This window comes from Plectropomus leopardus, chromosome 2 (genome assembly GCF_026936395.1).
Source record: "Plectropomus leopardus strain MGB_pleo_1.0 chromosome 2, ASM2693639v1, whole genome shotgun sequence".
In the NCBI taxonomy this organism is placed as follows: Eukaryota; Metazoa; Chordata; class Actinopteri; order Perciformes; family Serranidae; genus Plectropomus; species Plectropomus leopardus.
Window position 1 is genome coordinate 16,051,578 of NC_142177.1, and position 15,696 is coordinate 16,067,273.

General features: G+C 40.6%; 1 long non-coding RNA gene across 1 annotated transcript in view; it reads right to left on the reverse strand.

The window, feature by feature from the left end:
• Positions 1-369: 369 nt before the first annotated feature.
• The window catches only part of LOC148190175 (uncharacterized), a 33,346-nt gene continuing 18,019 nt past the window's right edge, over positions 370-15,696 (reverse strand). The window contains exon 3 of the long non-coding RNA XR_015775319.1: positions 370-724. This is a non-coding gene — a long non-coding RNA (uncharacterized LOC148190175). The remainder of the gene's footprint in view (positions 725-15,696) is intronic.

Sequence of the window (15,696 nt, forward strand, 5' to 3'; positions counted from 1 at the left end):
CGATTGATTAGGATGGTGGATGGTAGTGTTGGGGGAATATGATGAGTGTTTAACCTCCAGGACGCTTCAACAACAGCTCCATCTCTTTAGGTATGAAATTTTTCAGTAGCTCACTGCTGGGATTGTGAGGTGCTGCAGGACAATAGCCAACAAGGGACAAGGGTGTTGTGTGTGTGTGTGTGTGTGGGGGGGGCTCAGCAAACATCAATGCATGCTGTGTATAAAACTGCTTTACTTTCATCCAGCTGTGAGGCTGCTGCAAGTGAAAGCCTCAGGTAAAGGCAACAACATATCAATGTATGTATATGCTTCACTATAGCTCATACTCTCATTACTAAAATTGAATGAATCACAGAAATCATAGAAAGATCATAGACTTTTTATCAAAGTGAATGGATTTCACCAGCTTTGTGTTCAACAATATCCTCACAAATGGCACAAAATGTATCATCAGACCATCTGTGTACTGATTTCTCACAAACTCCCAAGTGTGGAGATGAAGGGCATCTTGTTTCACTTTCCTTAATTTTCACATAAGCTCAGGTGCATTATATGAGGCCATGATTTTGATTTTGATTTAGCCTTTGGCCAATCACAGGCTATTTCAGAGGGATGCTGTTCCTATTGTCTGTTATGCAAATACAGATGCGCGAGCATGTCCCTTCGGTGAAAGCCTGATTCAGAGTTGAAGAGTCCTTCAGAGCACTGGCAATGACCTTCCACACTGCAAAGTAAGCCAGAAAAGGAAGAAGAACTTTAAGAGAGTCTTTAAGAGAGTCTGACAATAAACAAAATGAAACACTTGTCAATATCAGCAAAGCCGTCCACAGATTAAAAGAAAATGTTGCCAATAACTTAGCCTTCTGCTAACAAGAGCTAAAAGCTTATGGCTGGATCTTGAAGTTCATGTTTGGTCAGATAATGTTAACAAGAGCCTCAAATCACAGTGTGCATCACTCCCTGCTGCTACAGACCACCTCCCTGTAGGGAAAGCGGGCAGCAGCTCTGGAGATGGAACCCCAGTCAGCAGCCGCAGCAAAATTAATCCAGCCTGTTACATAGGTGCTGTCTCAGGTCCCTAGGCCCACTGTAACACCTGGCGCAGGGGGATTTGCACTGCTGAAATTTGAGCTGCTACAGCCACTGACCTAAGGTCCATCTGCAGAGATGCTGCCTGGTCTCCCTCTGTCGAAGCAATCCACAGCAGCGGGAGAATTTGTGGTCTGATAAACAGACAGAGAGCAAGGTAAGTAGGGAGTTGAACGACTGCACTGCATGCAACACTACAATAAAACAGGATTGAATAAATCATTGTATGGAAAACACAGGGTTACTGTACGTGTATATACTAGTACTCATTCAGTGGGAGAGCGTTGGGAAAGAGCTGCAGGACGAGGGTGTGTTTTCAGATTCAGATTCTTTTTCCTTTTCCAGATTTCTTCCAATCCCCAGCTTTAACATTGTAACTTTTTTACGCCTTAAATCCCAAATCAGGTCAAACAAATATAGATTATAGTCCATTCATGAAAAACTACATCTACTCTGGCAGTTATGAAAGAGCAGGCAGCTATTAACTGATGATCCACAGACACTGGGGAACGATAAGACCTGACTGAAGAGCTCAAAATAAGAGGACATCTTTCAAGTAGCCGACTTTCCTGCAGACCTCTCGTCGCTACAATTTAGGCAACAATCACAATCATTTCAATTGCTTCTTGAATCCAACAGCTCCACTATTTGTTCATTTAAAAGACCTCAGTATAGAAACTTGGACCATGAGTCCAAAATTATTAACCCTGTCATTTTGTCCCACTCAAATCAAGAATTACTCCAAAACCACAACAAGACAGTTCAAACTCACGAAATGACTGCATGCAGTCAAACAACATGATGCGGCTGCCAAATTCCTTCAGCACTGTTGAAATCAGGGAGTTTTTCAATAAAGCCAGCATATAATTGTATCATATTAAAATGGCAGAAGCATGAACATGTCATTCCTTATTCTAGAGATGGCTTTACAAAAAGCCACTTTCATTAAAAAAAAAACATTTGTTTGTCAAGTCAGGGGTGTCCGATGGAGGAGACACCACTGTTCTACATTAAATAGACTCCAACTGACTGGACAAAGTCAGCGCAGAATTATCATTACATATTCCTGTGATAGTTACAGTTCAAAGCTGAATCAACAACAATGAATTCCGCAAAACATGAGCTTAAATCTAGTGTTGCAGCATAGAATATTTGCAGCCTTTCAGAAAATAGTCTTGCCACTGTTTGCAAACTCCACTCCGCACACTTCGCAGAGCCTAAGTGGCTACACTAGGCCATCAAATAAGCAACAGATGAATCTGATTACATCATTTACATCTCATTAGTTCAAAGCTTTTAACCTGATGACTCCTTCAGCTTTTGTTTTTATCTGATAAGGTAGCCACTAAGTGCCCTGAAGGGTAAAGGGCAGTTATGAGCCACCCCCCTAAGATTACCAAGCTTGCTATGCTTAAAAACTGCAGTTTTTATGACTTCTGTGTTGGCTTCATTTTTCAGTCCTGGAGGCTTCCAGATAATTAGGGGGCAGGGCATTTTGAGCATATTTGAATATTCCCAAAAATAATTATTATAATAACTCCCTTGGTTAAAATCAGCTTTAAAAGATTTATTCTGATGTTTTCATGCTTTGTTGTCATTCATTCAGGAATTCTGCTCGAGTTTGGCGAAGACAGGACAGAGCAACACTTGTGTATCATGATACTGGGTTTGCCACAGATCATGCACTAATTACAGTTTTCAAATGTTCATTTATGAGCTCTTCCAGAGAACTTTTTTCCCCCTACACTTCCCATGAAATTTCTCTGGAAAAGCTCTCTGTGTGCTTTGAACAAAAACATGGATTCATCGAATGGCCATATGTTTTATGTCTGCCTCTGTTGGAATCATTTCATTGTGGTTATCATACAGAAACAATGCCTCATTTAGACAAAAAATGTCATTAAGGTCTTTACATTTTTTCTTTTGATCATTTTTACATACAGTATACCCCCAGTAATTCCACCATTCCCTCTGCACAATAACTGTTTTTCTTTTGACCACACATCTAACATTGCAAATATAAAAGTCAATCATTATGTTTAAACAAAAAATTAGGAGAAAATGAACACTGCCAGATGAAACCGCACATCTCATTCTTGCATTATTGTGTGCTGGAATGCAATCCATGAGTATTTTCCATACAGGCTCCATGGGGGGCTGCAGATGCTGACATCAGACTCTTTTTCTCTCTCTATCTGGTTGTTATAAAACTGCTGAAATCGACTCAGCACTGCCCTCTGAACCTGTGGCATCTGTTTTCGATACTGAGATAAGTATGCACCATGCACTGCATGCTTTGATGATGTTAACAATATATGACACGTCATTCACTTTTGCAGATTTAAAGACCATAAAATAAACAGAAGAACTGACAGAGCTAACAAGGGAAGGGAAATAATTGTTGTGTTTCAGATCAAATGTACTGTATATTGACTCACAAAGTGGTTAAAATCACAACAGATGCACATTGTCAACTGTAATTTCACTTTTGGCTCATCTTCCTTAGTGCCACTCCATCCTGCTGGATCTTGTCAGCATAAGCTTTTAGCCGAGCAGCTATAATCAGTGTTTATAAGAGAGTCGGCCTGACCCTGATATGGGTTGGATGTAGTAGCCCAGGGGAGCAGGGACCCAGCACCCTCCCATCCTGCCTGCTGAATGGGAATCAAATGGGAGATTACATCTTCAAACACAGCCAAGTATCATACTACTACACAACCAAATCTTTAGACCAGAGGAGCTTTGTATACTCCCCATATCCTTCCACAGGAATCATCACCCACTGCCCCCCCCCCCAGCGACCAAACACCACCACCATCCCCGCCCCGCCGCCTTGCCTCTTGGCAGGAGTGACGACACTGCCGGTGAACAAATCGTTTCCAGCTCAGGTCACATTCGGCATGGTCAATCCTAGGGAAGTACAGATGTACAGAACTCTTTTGTTTATGAGTATCAGGATTTTCTTGAAAGAAATATTGGAAGAAATATTTTTTCTCTTTGAGGAGACAAACATACAGCACAAGTTTGACAACTGAACAAAGCAGTGCTATTCATAGGGTGGCACAGCATTGTGTCACTGAATTTTAACCCCTGGTACCCTTAAATAAACTAATATCTGTTTCAAGTGGCCCTAATCTCTTTAAGCATACTTTCAAACTTTCACAGGAAGTTGTATAAAAAGGCAAAAGATTAACACAAAAGCCCCCACAAAAATAAACCACCTAACACTGCTAACAAATGTAGTTTGACTTGAGTTTAAAATAAATCATCATAGAGCAAGAATGTTAATTTCCATTAAAAGTATGTTTTGCTTTGTTGTTATTCTCAGGGAGATAGTGTGTCTGTGTCTGGGAGGGGTTTGTGTGTGTGTGTGTGTGTGTGTGTGTGTGTGTGTGTGTGTGTGTGTGTGTGTGTGTGTGTGTGTGTGTGTGAAAGAGAGAGAGAGAGAGAGAGAGACAGAGAGAGCACAACAGTATAAATGCTCTTATGGCAGTGTTTCTAGGAAAGCTGCAAATGGACCTGAGATGACCTCATGAGTGTAAAAGAGCCGAGCCATATGGTGGGTCACACAAAACAAGAAATTAAGGAAACACAGCCATTCAGGATTTGGAGTACCCAAGGGAGTAAAACTGGCTGTGCCACTGCAGAGAGATGTGAACGTCTACAAAGGCACAAAAACAAAAGGGGATTGAACTAAAGTTCAACACTGAGACGATCTGATTCCACAGTATAATCTCTGGGAAAATCCTTCACAACAAGAGACTTTGGTTACCATTGGTGACCATGTCTTCATGATGTCACTGTGCTCACTCTCGAGCTGTAGGTTCCTGCATATTGTATATGCTTGTGGGTCATTAATCAAAATAGTTAATGTAATACACATTACTCATTCTTAATTACTCTCTGTAGAAAGTCATTTACTACACTACTCAATACATTACTTTTGCAAAACCCATTGTCATGTAATAGCAAATGAATATAACATCATTAACTGATCAGTGGATCCCTGACGGACTTTAGGAATATGTAATCGGGGAATGGACACACGTTGTTTGTCTGAAACTATTTCTATGCAACAGCCTTCCTGTCTTCAACAGTTTTGTGTCTTAATGTTCCATAAAGCTTTGGGTCACTGTCCGTATGTAAATACAATAAATAAGATCAACTGACAAAGAAAAGAAGGAAAGGTGGAAGGACGGCAAGTAGGCAGGAAGGAAAAACACTTAGATAATATGTCACACTATTTGAGTGAATGTAGTCAATTACATTCAACTGTGGATATGTTGGCATATGATCAGTATGTTTGTAATACTCAAATGCTGCCTGTTTCTCAGCACTAATATTTTAGAGAAGAAGACAGATGGTAACATTTGCTGAATCGAGACATTTTCATTTTGACAACAATAAAGCCTCTCGGGGCAATGGACAATATTTCCGGAGATCCAATGCAGCCAGTGGATATCTGGCCAAAGACTTCCCTTTTCATGTGTGTGTTATTTTTTACAGTTTGATTAGCAACTTGAGATGAAATTTTGACTATGCTTTGTGAACAGGTATCTGCATATGAATGCAAATACATTTTAAAAAAGCATAAAGCTAAATTTTTAGACTATAACCATTCTGAGATTGCATTTTGGCCAAAGCGCTCCGCTTCTTGTATTCTCTACACTGACTGTTTACCAGCATGCAACCAAAGCCTGTCCAAGCATAAAGGTCAGTACAACATGAACTACAAACTAACTGCAAACAAAACACAGAATGCTTCCGATAACACTGCATTCATGTGGTGTCAGAATAATGGGAAAAATGAGGGCGAGACTGGAAACTACACTTGAATACCCCCCAAGTCAGAACAATAACAAATGGGCAAAAACTTTGGTACACAAGTTACGGAATATTTGCATTTATGTAGAAACATGGAGGACAAAAGTAATTGTTATTTTGATGGTAAGAAAATGTTCATTAATGCACATGTGGCATTTCAATGTTTTGCTCACACACAATTTGTAATGTGGTTTCAGGTTGTTATCGTTAGTTGCTGTCTACATAAAGTGATCTTTAGGGGACGGGTACAGCTATATATCTGGGACAAAATCACTTTGTAATTCAAAGCTTCAAACTGTTATCAACATGTTGTTTAAATGGTCTGAGCAATAAAATACAACACATCTTCCTCAGTGTCCATACTGTTTCCACATTACAACTTAAAGTTCACAAACAAACCAAAAATGGAGTAACAGCTTCTCAACTTAGGAAACGGGACCATCTGGAGAGCACATGAATGCAACATTAAAATCTTTTCTAATTGCCTAAGAATATCTGCATGCATATGCATATATCTGTTTATAAAGAAGAGACATTTCAGATTTCAGTCAAGTAAGATGTTAAATACAGGAGTGCAAATATCATTATTTTTCAAGACTTAACCACCAAAAAGCCAAGGGGGGACATCTCATTCCCTTTCTGTAAGTGATACAGAAACTGATTTGTTCCTAATAGTGTAGAACAGGAAGTGATGTTCAAAAAGGTGGTTCAACAGATGAATTTAAAGGCAGTTTGGCCTTGCAAGAACCTTCTTTTTAATTGCTTGGTTTAATGCATGTTGATTAAATTTATAGAAGCAAAGACCTCAAATACACAGAGTATTAGTTGCCCTTTTTCTGCTCAAAATCAATCGCACAGACATTCTAACAAAACCCTCTATTCATTGTAAAGGCTGCATTTTGAGATCTGAAGCTTCAGCATCATGATGCCACCAATGTTAAATTTAACAACCAGTAGTGGAGTTGGATTTATTCACATGCTTGTTAACAAGGACATGTTTTTTATAAAACAGTCTGTGGCTTTACATCAAAGACGTTGAGGAAGTCTGAGAAAAATGTTAGTGTGTCAGCAAAACATAAACTCTGAATTGTGTCAGATTATGTGTTGTGTCACAATTCAACACCCACAACCACACAGACAGCACAGAAAATACAGTTTTCCAGCTATATACAAAAACAACTTGAGGTTACGGAAAACACTTGGCACTTCATCTCCAAGCTGTTACTGGTGGAGACTGATCGCTGTATGAAACTGTTTTGTGTTGTGTTTTCTATACCATAATTTTGCCTTTTGAGATGACAGCCAGATAGGCAATAGAATCATAAAGTCTTGTTCCTGCAATCCTAGTTTGCCATTTTTTTCACAATCTCTGTCATGAAGACATCTTACAGTTGTGGAAGGGCCATAATTACAATAATTCCCTTTTTCATTTTGCCATGTGAAGTAGTGCACTTAAGAGTGTTCTGTGCTCCTATGGGTCATCATTAAACAATACTGGATGTCTTTCTCAAACCAGGAGACGGTCTGCATCAAAAAAACGGCAAACAAAATGTCAAATGTTAAAATCAGGACAACAATGTTTCCCATTTCCTACCAACTGTCAACTTTGGTTGATTCTTGTGAAAAATGATTTGTAAAAGTTTTGCAAGGCTTTGACAAATACTGTCTTCCTGCTGATTGTTTCCCCAAATCATTTATTACGTATATGTTATTCTGGAGACCAATTATAAACTTCATATTTAGATTTTTAATTTGAAGCACTTGTTAGGATGTTGTGGCACATGCCTGATGCAGCATTAGTTTTTTTACAACATGGAAATAAGAAGCAATTGATATATTCGGTGCTATTTCTTTCTGATGCCCCTCATCTGTCAGGTTAGGCTATTATCAGACTGATATTGTTTAGTCCGATCCTGGCATATACAAAACATGGAAGCAGCATGATGTTGTTTTAATGGAGGTGAAGGTGGGTACTTGGCCATGGAAAGTGTCAGCTTTGTTGTTGTTTTAACCATGATCACAATCATTATTGAATTTTCTTTTTCTAACCCTGGTCAATGAAGACCAATGGCAAGAAAGGCTGACTGTTTCGGCAGACTAGCATGTTTGTTCTGCCCCTGTATGAGAAGAATGAACTCTTCATACCAGCAGGTGGCAGTAGTCTGCATTTATTATTCAAAAATGGAATAAGAAGACCTAGAGGGTGGATTCAAGATGCTAATTAGCCAGTTAGCACATTAACAACACAAACTAATTCTGAAAGAACAAGGGATATTTCCTGTGAGCTAATGAACAACACAAATAAATACAAACCATGTCTGTGAAAGAGCTCAATAGCTAAAAAATAATCTTACCTAATATAACAAGTTTCTTTCAATTTCATGCCCTCTTGACTTTGGTCATTTGTTTGCTTTCCTCGCTTTCATTTCTATTCTCATGCACTGAGCTGAACTGCCAATCAGAGTGATTTCAGGCATCGATGGGCTCCACTGTCTCCAAAGGCAATTCAACATGCTGAAATGGCCACAAACAAGCCAACCAGGCCCATCCAGGGCCAATAAGTGTCAACAGTATGGGACACATTGCCCCAACCCATACAAGTAACTGCTGGAATGTAAATGGACAAAGAGTGGTGCTGATCTTCTTATTGAGAAAAAAGCAAGGAAGCACATTTCTAAATATGTCTAGCTATTGCTTTAAACCAATCAATGAACAATCACTCTCTTCTCATCATCTTTTTGGTAATAAGAGAGACTAACATACAGATAAAGATGCACAACAATATACTGCCTTGACTCTTCTCACTCTGTCAGATTTTGGTTTGGCACAGTCTAACATGAAATGGCTTTCTGATTGGACTTTTTGGAGAATCTGCATTGAACTAAGCCACTACCCAAAAGGCAACTGTAATCATCACAACAGTAGAGTTGAGACAAGAATGCCTCTGAAAGGATATATAAAAACAAGCTTGCATGCACTGTTCATGAACATGCACTAACACTGTTGCCAATAATGCTGTGGTTTCTGCAGCAGTGCTCAGTGTTATCAATAAGTCCTTGGGAAGTTATGGAATAGACTAAATAGTCTAGTTCTGTTTGATATACACTGATTCTCCTTTTCCTGTTTTCCTTTCATTTGATATGTCTGGTCAATGGCCTCATGGCCAGGTGGATGATCAGACACTGCATCTGGCCTCATTTATCAGCCCGTAACCCGCCCCCCCCAACACACACACACACACACACACACACACACACACACACACACACACACACACACACACACACACACATTTACAACTTAGGACATAGTTCATTACAATTACAATACTTAGATTTGAGGTTATGCTCTGCCCTCTGTTTAAATATATAATTATAAGTTAATGTAGTTCTTTGGCCATTTTTCTCTCTTTTCCGGAGAATATCTAATAGGATATATAAAGGTGATTTTCAGGTCATTTCCTTGACACCAGTACTGTTTTTTTTTTCAATTTATGAGACATTTCTTGCTAAGTTGCTACTTAGGTTTTTCCTGTGTTTTTGAAAGAAATCAAACCAATTTTCTCAAGTTTCAGAGGTTTAAATGCTTAGAAAAGGTGTCTGAACGCAGCACAGGAAAACTGATTTCAATCCAGGTCTTAAAGAGTTAGACACAGGACAAGAAAACCAGATTTCACAAAACACTCAGGCTTCGAAAGAGTTCCCTTGAAGCTCCACTAATCAAATTGACAGGAGTATGGAGGAATCTTGACAGTCTTGTTTGTTATCGCCTGGGACCAATCAAACTGTCCATCATTTGAATTTGACCCCGAGCTCCATTTTTGGCAAACCAGAGTTGGTTTGTTTGTGAAATGCAAAGAATTCCATAGAACTTCATGTGTTTACAACCTCAAAATGAGTATGGGCAGCTATTCTGTCATTATCAAACCCTCTGCCAAACATTGAATTCCAGTCATTTTTTAACAGAAACCCCGACTTCCTTCACAAAAGCATCAATACATATGTGATCCAGGGACTTTTCAGCCTGCGTGCATGCATGTGTTTGCAAATATTACCAAAACCGCAACCACAAACCTTTAAAAACCAATTTGTTGTTGCTGTGTCGACTGATCTACAAAGAAATAGATCCAGAAAACTTTTCCAAGCATCAAACAAGCACAGAAATCCAACCTTTTTATTTTTGCAGGATTATTGATGCCAACAATTGTCCTGAGGGGATGGGTGAAAGAGTTTGTACTGAACTCCAGCATACCCCCACCCCCCATACACACACACACACACACACACACACACATTTCAGGACGGCTGTATCTAGTTTTGTAATTAAGATGTTTTAATTAGGCTTATCCTTTCATGTTGGGAAAAACATGACCACAGTTGTGCCTCTCTCTGTGAGAGCGCAGAGAAGACACAGGGATTCAAACTGTGCCAGAAGAGCCGCGGTCCACTAACCAAAAACCACAGATGCATTTTATCTGTCTGCAACACTCAACCAGAACATCCCAGATGAGGTGAAAAGACCACGCAGAACAAGAGCACAATCTTGAACCTTTTCTCTGCCATTGTGCGTCATTATCGCAGCACCTTTCTTTAAGGAATCAAGTTCGCTGACCTCATCATTGTTGGTGGGCCATGTGAACAAACATGCCTGAATATTAGTGAGCCAGAGAGTGTGGAAAAGAACATGAAGGCCTATGACTGGTGGTGATAAATTAACCAGGCTTAATTGAATAAACGGATGTGTTATGTGTAACGATATGACAACCTAGGGCAGGAGCTTTCGTGTGGAGGATGTGTTACTAATTCTTCCTTCCTGGCCTTGCTCGGGGTCTGCTGCATTGTGTTAGAGCAGCAGAATCTGGCTTTGACTAACATAGGTGGAGGTATGTGACACATGCCTGCAATCAAGTTCAAGGTCAGGCATGGAGGCCAGTTAGAGCCTGTGCATTGACCATTGTAAGGAAAATAATTTTTTACTGTGTTCGACCGTTATATAAACTACTGTAAAGGTAACCCTGCTTCGACAACAATACACTCAGGCAAACAAGTATGACAACTGGGCTCAGCTATACAGAGATTTACTTTTTTTTTTTCACCAGGCTGCCTTACAACAGAAAGAAGATAAAGATTTGACATCTGTGAGCATGGCGATCCCTCATTTTACTGATGATCGAACTTCTTCTCATTTCAAACTTGTAAAACAACACCGGTCTGTCAGAGCTTTTGGTGCAAGTGTGTGATGCCAAAAGGCAACTTTCATGTGTGCATGGAACACTGCTGGACAGCATCAGCTAAAAATGCATCTGGACAGAACTGGTTGCGGTCTTATTATACACTAAGGGAGCACATCCGCCCAGTACGCACACAGGCGGCATGGAACCTGTGGCAGATGGGTCAAACGAACCTGGACTTTGCTGCAGGAATTTAGTGTTCGCTTCCAATTTGAATGTGATGTTTTTTTTTCCTACACCTTACTATGTGCCTTCTTCCCCTGAAACCTAATCATCTGTAACTTTGTTGCCTAATCTTAACCATATGTGCCAGCATGTGCATTTGTTGATATCCAGGCATCGGTTGCCATATGCTGTTGTCATCATGGTAGCGGTATCCCAGCAACATAAATAGCAGATGCAGAAAGATACTTAACAGATAATATGAAGATGCAAAAGTCCACTGCAAAGCATCAACATGTGACAAGTTGGGATGTGAACATGTTGGATAATCATTCCAGGGGATTTTGGGACAAAAGCAGCTCTGACTACTACCCAGAAAGCTAAACAGAAAAATATGTTTTGCTTTCACATCATCATAAACATGGATGTGACCGTAGAAAAAAATCAAGTCTAAAATATACTGCAACATGACCTGGCATGTCACTGCAGTTTCATTACTGGGATTATTCAAAATTCAATTTGTTGGCAGAGATAGCAGTTTGATTCAGGCACATTTTTATAAGTTCAAGTCCTCAGAGTAGAGAAGATTTCTGAAATTCTGTACCTTTATATTCAAGAGTGCAAGAGTGCTGTTTTCAATGTTTCACAACTACCCTTCACATATGCGGTGTGCAATATGTAGCTTGTTGCATTAATGATCTGAAGCCCACTTCACATCATTACCTCTGCTCATCTCAGAGATATCCACTTCTAAAGTGTGTGAAACTTTATTCTCCAGGTCTGTTGACAACTTGTCAGACAAATCTGCAACAAGGGGAGAGAGACATGTTCCTTGAGGAAGATAAGAAGGAAAAAGGAGAGAGATAGATCTAGGAACTGCGAGGGAGAGCAGAGAGAGAGTAGGTTTATTTACAGCTCTGCTGGAGGAGGGATGAGCTCACAGACCAGCTGCATCTTGTGGGGAGCATTAGAACAGGAGTAAAAAAAAAAAAAAAGGAGGAGGGAGGGGAGAAAAAAAAGAGGGGAGTCAGATCAGAGATCATCTCTCCTTCCCCAGACTCAGCATCAAAGCCCTGCAAACGCAGCAGGGAGGTAAAGCCACAAATATGGCCTCCAAACTCAACCAGAGACGGAGACACACAACATCTATTTTGTATGCATCTGCAGCAAGAGAGAGAGTGAGAGCATGAAAACACACACATGCAGATGCAGCAAACATGCGGACACAGCTTGGGGTCACAGACAAAAACAAACTGGAACTGCTGAGTCTGTGAAATGAGCAGTCTGGGTCAGGGTGTAAGGAAAGTGAGGACTGAGAAGAGAGTCGCTACTTGAAAGACTGCTTGTGTTATTAAGTGATAGACAGTCACACAAACTGTAATCTTCCTACTCCTCTAAATCTGTGTGAAAGTACCTTGTGACAGGTGTCATCTGACAGCTCAGGTCTAACTGAGCTGTTTTTCATTGCGGGCTTAGCAGACAGCACTAATCATACAAGGAGAGAAGTGACAACAAGAGTTTGTGGCTGGTGGAAGTGTTACTCATTATAGTTCAGACTACAAGTTGGCAACTGGATGGGGCCAACACGTTCTCATCCCAACTCGTCAAATGTTCCAGCTTTGTCAGTGGACCTCCACGTCTACATATTACGGTTAGGTGTGCTGCTTCTGTTGTTTACACTCCGGGATGCCACCACTGTGATGCCAACAAATGCACATGGTGGGATGATGTGGCACATGGTTGTGTTTAGGCAACAACAGCAAGAATGGTTAGGTTGAGGTGAAAATGTCACAGATGGTTAGGTATGGGCAAAAAAGTCACAAATGGCTAGGTTCAGGGGAAGGAGGCACATGGTTAGCTGTAAAAAAAAACATCACATTCAAACACTGGACTCTCTCATGAAAGTCCATTGTTTGTGAAACCCATCCACCAACCCTCCTGCCTACCCTACATATAGGCGCCCTCCTGCTCCTCATATTGTGTTTTTACCTGCAGCATTTCCACCTGAAGCCATCCTGCCATGTTTCCTGTGCATTTGACAGGTTCTGTCCAGCCATGTTCTCTAGAGATGCCACCCGTGCGTGTACTGGGTAGACACGACAGGTGCCTGCTACTGGTGTATAATAACACCATGACCAGTTCTGTCTGGCTGTGTTGTCAGCTGACACCATCCAATGGCATTCTGTGTTTATGCGAAAGTTACCTTTTGGCATTGTGCACTTACACCAAATCACTGACAAAGCAGCATTTCTTTACGAGTTCAGAATGAGAACAGGCTGTGACAACAAGAGTTTGTGGTTGGCTTCAAGGTGGAAACTGGGCGGGGTAAGTGCAGGATGGCTTATCAGGACCAGTAATACCAGCAATGTGACACCTTGTACATATGCAACATTTTTGTGATATAATGCTAAAATTAAGATGCAACATTGCGCAAAAAGTGTATTTACTGACCCTAGCCCTAACCCTGCAGGCCTAACCCTAACTTTTACCTACCCTAATCCATCGATCAGCATTGCTTTTTCTCTACAAAACGTGAAAGAAAAAAATCCCCACTGGTTTTCAACACTGGCAGGAAGCACCGCAAAGCTCTTATTTCTAATGAACAGTCCTCCTCCTTTCTCAGCCCCTGTGTAATATTCCCACAGTGCATTGTTGTTATTTCGCATTCCACAAAGGTATTGTCCCATTTTTTTGTGCCGAGGTATACACCAGAGGTTTCCCAGTAAGTGGTGTAATGAGCAGGGGTTGACAGGGGTTGACAGAGGAGAATTAGTGCCCGCCGAGTCCCTCAGCTGGGGGCAGATGAGGGCCAAAGCCGAGGCCTTTTGTCTCTACCAGCAGGTCTCAGTCACCAAGCACTAAAGAGAGCCTGTAAGTCCTGAGCATCGACTGCACACCAGTCAGTCCTGAGGGGCTGTAAATTTGCGCCACAGATTTTTTCGTGTTCTCTTCACAAAACCTGGTTTCAAATCCTTAGCTTAGCCTTGTCTGAAATCTGGATCTCACCACTAAACACTTCCTTCTGAAACCCAGTGTGGAGTGGGAGCAAAAAAAAACTAACCTCAACTTTCTGCTCAAATACACATGCTTGAAGCACAAAGATGTGGAATGTTTTGTCAGGTTATTTGGATCTGTTAATCCTTTAAAATGAGAGAGGGATGGGCTTCAAACTGGACTGAGAAGTGATTCTTTCAGATATTCCAACATGTACTTGTGTAAACTAATAAATAGACCTACTGGCTCCTTTTTCTAACCTACACTCTCAGACATTGTTTCCTCCCAGATCAAAATGTCCACCCACAAAGATGAAAGATAATTCCTCTAAACAGCTTTGCTCCCAGGGTGGGAGGCTAAACGAGAACCTGGTGGCGTAGCAGAGGACCAGAGATGCAGATGAAAAGCTCTGTAGGCTGATAAGGAAGCCAGACAGACTGGATGATGAGAAACAAGAAACATGGTCTGTAATGGGAGAATTGGCGATTTACTGGGTCTGCCTGCATGTGGCTGTGGTTGGCTTCAGTGACAAGACAAGGCCACCTAGAGAGAGAGAGAATAAGAGACAGAATCAGAGGAAGGGGATGTCAGGATACAAAAGGGCCAGATAAAGCACTCAAAAGAGACCGATCACAAGCAGGAAGGAGCAGCTTTTTTAGATATTTCCCCTAACCCCACCCTCCTTATTTTACTGTCATATCTTTGGAGACGTTTGATTATTCTGGTTCAAAATTTGCTTACTATTCTTAAAATATGACAGGGACTACAACCTTTGTAGTATTTTTGTAACCATAACTTAAAAGAGTAACTAAATTTTTTGACCACGACTGCATTTTCCGAAGTTTTTGTGTCTATGTGACTAATGGGAACAACAATTTTTGAAATGGGTCCAGTATTGAGTAAAATGGCTGCAGCCACCAGTGGCAAAAAAAGCCTGCAAACAAGGCATTTGTGCACCGTCAATGAATGGCCACTAAAAGTGCTTGTTTTTGCCACTAACAGGCTCATGTTATTATTTTAAGTGTCTGACAGCGTTGTGGACATTATTCCTTCACAGATAGACCTTTTTGTTAAAGAGTAAGATCCTGTTTGTTAATCAGAAACGGCCCCAAAATCTCAATCACCAAACTCACCAGATTCCATATAAATACACAATAATGTTATCATCTTAAAACACACTTCATACAAAGTGGACAGCCATCATTGGTTTGTCTCTCCATTGTTCAAACAATCACAATCTCTGGCTGAAATAATTCCTTAATTCATTCAGTTAAATGTTACAGTAAAACAAGTATGCTGGATCCATACATGCTAAAATTACAGTTTATTTAAATGAGGTCTGGTGGATTTGGCAATGGCAATTTCAAGGCTGCTTCTGGTTAAACAAAAATGATCTT